At 41.0% G+C, this 5,559-nt stretch overlaps 1 pseudogene; it reads left to right on the top strand.

Annotated features, from left to right (window-relative positions):
* LOC102817262 overlaps positions 1-5,142 on the top strand; it is a 38,588-nt pseudogene extending 33,446 nt beyond the window's left edge.
* Positions 5,143-5,559: the final 417 nt, after the last annotated feature.

The following is a 5,559-nucleotide window of genomic DNA, read 5'->3' as shown; positions in this document are numbered from 1 at the left end:
TATTTTAGTTTTTATTAGTAGACAGGTTACTCTTAAGAGTCATTGCTTTTCCTAATTCTCCCCTTCCTAACTTGAGGCCAGAGAACCAGAATCTTTTTAAGATCTGAATTTCTAGTTTTGTACTCCTAGACTACCGTGTCATCTGCCACCGGGCCTTTCACTGCCTGGACTGTTGCTATCAGTGTGGGTAATGGGCACAACAGAAGAGACAAGAAGCTGTCAGGGCTGATTTCAGAGAGGTTTTTAGGAGATTTGATGAAGGAGTCCCTGGGTGGTACAAGGGCTAATGAGCTCAGCTGAACTCTTCAACTGAAAGGCTGAAGGTTCAAGTCTACTCAAAAGTGCCTCAGAAGAAAGGGCTGATGATCTACTTCCAAAAAGTTAACCATCGAAAACACTACAGATTCCAGTTCTACTCTCATACACATGGGGACACCTTGACTTGAAACTAACTGAAGGGTGCCTAGTGTGGATGAGGGAGGTGAGAGATTGGCCAGTTGTTATGTATGTGAGATAAAGGAGGTGGGGATGGGGATTTTAAGAAGAATGGGCTGTCCCTTCTGTTGTTTTGAAAGGTGTGAGCAGAGATTGAAAATGCCTTTCAAATACTTTTGGCTAATATAACAGTGTTTCATTGAATTGGACTTCCTGTAAAGGTGGGGACCAAAACAATTATGCTTTATGAGGGCTATACTAGCAATGGACATCTTTGCATCTACCTATGTCTGTGTTCTCATACAGGTATTATCTGTGGGGTAAAGTCCTGGGATTGCTGAACCAAAGGATGAATGTATTTAAAAGTTAGAGTTTGCTGTGGTTGTTTATTTTTAGAATGCTTTATCAATTTACATTCCTAATTTAAGAGCTCCCCAAAGCAGATCCACTGCTGTGTGTTAGCAATCATTTAGTACTTGCTAATATCCTGGTGTGGCACTGTGGGTTAATGCACTGGACTGCAAAGTCTCTTTGAGCCGCAAGGTCAACGGTTCAAGCTCACCAGCTGCTCCTTGGAAACCCTATATGGGGTCGCTGTGGGTCATGGAATCCACTGGAAGGTATTTAACAATAACAAAATAATCATAAAAATGATATTGCATTTCTTTAAGGTTGATCATTAGCAAACTAAATGCCCATCAACAGACAATGGTTAAGGAGATAATGAGGGGGGGAAACATACTATGGAATACTATACAATAGCTAAAAATTATGTGACGAGCATCCAAAGTGACTTGGAAAGATACACAATATATTATGATATGAATAAAGACAAGTTAGTGAGCATTGTGCTCATCACAATTTCTTTTTTCAAATAAAAGGACAAAAACTGTATGTATACAAGAGGACTCATCTTTCTACTTAAAATGTCTTCTTAACTAATACAGAAATGCTCTATCATACTCTCTAACATGAAGGAGCTCTGGTAGCATAGTGGTTACATGTTGGACTGCTAATCACTAGGTCAGAAGTTTGAATCCACCATCTATTCCACAGGAGAAAGATAAAGATAAGCTTTCTGCTCCCACAAAGATTTATAGCCTCAGAAACCCCATGCAGGTACAGGGTTGCATGAGCTGGTATTGACTCAAAGGTACACAACCAATCAAACCAATTCCCTATCATATTTGTATTATGATTATGTTTTAATTAACTAAAGATGAACCATTAAGGGTGGAATTAAAACATAATGGAATTTTCCCACAAGCTTTTTGAAGCCCGCTCGTATTTTAGCAGTTTCTACTGGGAAGAAGTGGGGTAGAGTTTGACATTTTAATTTCATTCAGTTTTAAATGTATTTAATTACCAAAATCTGGGTTTGGGAGGTGAGGATTGAAGTTTCATTGCATCCTAGTATGTCTATATGGGAGTGTGGAGGCTCCAAAAGGTAAGCATTGAACTGCGAACCACAGCGTCTGCAGTTTGAGCTCTCAAGCTGCTCGCTGGCTTTTTGCTTCTGCAAATATTAAAAATAAAAAATAAAAATAAGAAAAGAAGCCTCTAAAACTGTATATAGCCAGGGTGGGGAATGTCCAGTCCTCAGGCCATATGAGACCCGCAAAATAATTTGGTATGGACCTACCAAGGCAACCTTTGTTGTTGTTAAGTGCTGTAGAGTCAGTTTTGACTCATAGTGACCCTGTCGAGGGTTTCTGAGGAGCTGCTGGTGAGTTTGAACCATCAACTTTGTGGTTCAAACCAACACATTTGGGGTGAGTTAATTAAGGGTTTGACCAAATATAGCAGGCTACATTTTAAGTTGATAATTTTGTATGGCCCACAAATCATGTTATAAATTTTGGCAGAAAAAAGTTTCCCACCTCTGCTATACAGGGTTGCTGTGAGTAGGAATCTACTTAAAGGCATTTAGCAGCAACAAAGTATGCCCATATACAAACACTCTTAGGATTAAACCTATCTGGTTAAGGACAGTGATATGTTGAATGCTGAGTTTCATTTGTTGGTTATAGATTGGTGTTGTTTGGCATACTGAGTTTTAATTGCTAGGTTGTTGTTGTTGTTAAGTGCCGTTGAGTTGATTCCGACCCATAGCGACCCTGCATAGGGTTTCCGAGGCTGTAAATCTTTACGGGAGCAGAATGCCTCATCTTTCTTCCACGGAACCGCTGGTAGTTTCAAACTGCTGACCTTGAGGTTCACAGCCTGATTCATAACCACTATGCTACCAGAGCTCCTTAATTTCTAGGTTAGTGAGGCAAACGACTTTGATTTTCCATGGCTCAGAAAGATAATCTGTTATGTGTTGTAAAGACTGAAAAACCTGAGTAGGAGAAACATAATATGTTTGCTCCCCTGTGAAGCCATCTTTGATAACTTGAGGGTCTTGGGCACCTTAGAGGTCTTGCCCTTGATGTAACAAGCTGCTTTCTAAAGAGACAGGTGAGAGTTTATACATTCTAGTGAGTGTTTGTCCTCATCTGTGAATCTGTGCCCACTGCTATTGTTCAAAATATTTTGGAAACTCCTTTTTCAAATCTGCCGTTTAGCCATGTAGTGATATTTTGCATTACTCAGGAATGACATACGTAACACTGGTTTGGTTTGGGGAAATATCCAAAGATCATTTGGAGTCCAAATTGATTAGTAAGGTAGAGACCAAACTTTGCAATACAATTTTGTGTTTAAAAAGCTTTTTAGAGCTATGCTTTGTAGGGTCAATTCACTCTTGGCCGGAGACAAATGAGTCCAGACTCTGCCCCTTGAGGTTACAATGTGGTATGTTAAGGAACCCTGGTAGTGTAGTGGGTTACAAGCTGAGCTGCTAACCTCAAGGTCAGCAGTTCAAATCTATGAGTCTCTCCATGGGAGAAAGATGAGACTTTCTGCTCCCATAAAGATTTACAGCCTCAGAAACCCTGTTTAGGGTTGCTGTGAATTGGAACTGATGTGGTGGCACACAACTAACACCACCATCATAATACAATATGACAAGGAGTATGACAGAGAAGGCCTGTGTTAGTTGAGCAAAAAACATTTTAAAGGGAAGGTGAACAAGAGACAAAAATCACAGGGCATACTTCTCTCTGACCATTCAGAGTCAAAAGCCCAAATACTATATATCTGGTATCCACTGATATCCACTATTAAAGCTAGATATTAAGACATTTTATCTCATCCATAGACACATTTGGGAACTACAGTCCATTAGGAAACTTAAGAGATTGGCAACAGAAATTTATCATTGGAGTTTTACTGGGCGCCCTGCCCTTCTGGTCCAAACCATTGTAAGAACGTTGTTATTGTTAAGTGCCATCAAGTTGGTTATTACTCATAGTGACCCTGTATAGGATTTCCAAGGAGTGGCTGGTGGGCTTGAACTGCCAACTTTATGTTTCAAATGGATTCTGCTTATCCTATAGTGCGCCACCAGGATGAGTTCTTGTTTTTGACCAGGTGATATCATTTCTTTCATTTTAATTGTTATAGTTGTTCTATGAAAATGACTTTAATAAGCACCACAATTCTCAAGAACCAAAAAAGTAGGTTTATTACTTGAAGTTCATAAGACACATCATAGGAGGAATGAAGGTCAAAGCCAAGTTTCAACAATGTGTGAAGCTTTGAGAGAACCCATGTTTCCTTCGTGTGCATCTACAGGCTAATTCACACTTGCATATAAAAATACCAGCATGTTTCTTAACAAACCTGTTAAGTGTCAGCATTTGTAGACACAGGGGATGTTTGCCTACTGATGGCATGGCTGTTGAGCCGCCAAGATCTCAGTTTGCATAGTGTAAGTATAGCTTTAATTTTTATACATAATTACTTGCTCTTTTTCCTAGAAGACTGACTTATTTTTGTCTCCTTCTTTTGCAGAAGCAGATGATGTGGGGAAAGTACAGAAAAAAAGAAAACAACTGGAAACTCCTATAGACTTGACCCGCTGCTCAAACATTAAAGGTTGGCATGCCCCTAGGTTATCTGACCAATTACTCCTGACTGCCAATGCCCTGCAGCAAGCCCACAGCTCAGGGTCATTTGCTTATCCTGGGAAACCCAAAGCCCAAGTCATTGATGCCCAGGGTCCTTCTATCTCCCATTCAAGGAAGTTTCTGAGTTTCAAAGGAAAATCACTCCAACATGCTGTTGAAGAGTTGAGGACCAGCAACCCCACCACAGGAGTGAAAATAACTACTGTGCCTCTAGAAATCCAGAAACTGAAGCCTAATCTTAAGAATTCTTTGCACAGTTCCAGAATTCAGTCCACCATACCCCAGGCTCTCTGGCAGCTTCAAAGGCAAAGACCGAGTGCCCAGCTGTCTTGAAGGGGCAGTGCACAGTGCTGGCCACTTGACCAGCATGCACATCATCAGACCGAACCACATGGCTGCTCCACGAGTGGACACAGTGACCCAGTCTCTCAAGAAAGAATGGCCTCACTTCTACACTGCCCTCAATCCCTTTAGAATGAACACGGGGTTCAGGCTGTTGACTACGAAGGAGGAGAAAGAGTACAGGGAAGCCAAGATGAAGGAATATCAGGCAAGTGAACCCACCGTGGTAGGTGATCCAGAAAAAGCCAGCAAAACGGCCTGGCTCAGGAAAATCAAAGGCCTGCCTATAGATGATTACATGAAGCAAGGGAAAATAGCGTCCCCTGAACTTGGACAAAACACATTTATCTGAACTAGGCTTGGGGAATTACAATAAACACAAAATCAAGTGGACTTTGGGGTTCGGCCTTCTGCTTTGTTTAGACTGGAAATTGTGAGAACTAATTATCTTCCTATAAGTCTATGAATTGCTATTATCAAAGTGAGAAAACAGAGGGAGGCTGGAGAGATTGGCAGCTGTGTACTCCCACTGAGAACCATTCAGTGAGACTTGGGATGGAGGAAGGAGGGAGAGGTGGCCATTAGAAATTTGACACCACTCATTACCAACTTAATGCAATGAGAATTCTTTTCCAGCACATGAAGTGATAGACATATCAGAATTATGCCTTGGAGTTCTGTAGTAATTTTGCCTGGAATTTCGATGAAGCTTTGTGAGGTGAGAATCTTACGGGAGAGACGGCCACCATGGATTTGAGCTATTGCATAG

The sequence above is a fragment of the Chrysochloris asiatica genome, unplaced genomic scaffold (assembly GCF_000296735.1).
Source record: "Chrysochloris asiatica unplaced genomic scaffold, ChrAsi1.0 scaffold00849, whole genome shotgun sequence".
Taxonomy (NCBI): domain Eukaryota; kingdom Metazoa; phylum Chordata; class Mammalia; order Afrosoricida; family Chrysochloridae; genus Chrysochloris; species Chrysochloris asiatica.
Note: the sequence above shows the minus strand (reverse complement) of the source record. Positions and strands in the feature narration are given on the sequence as shown.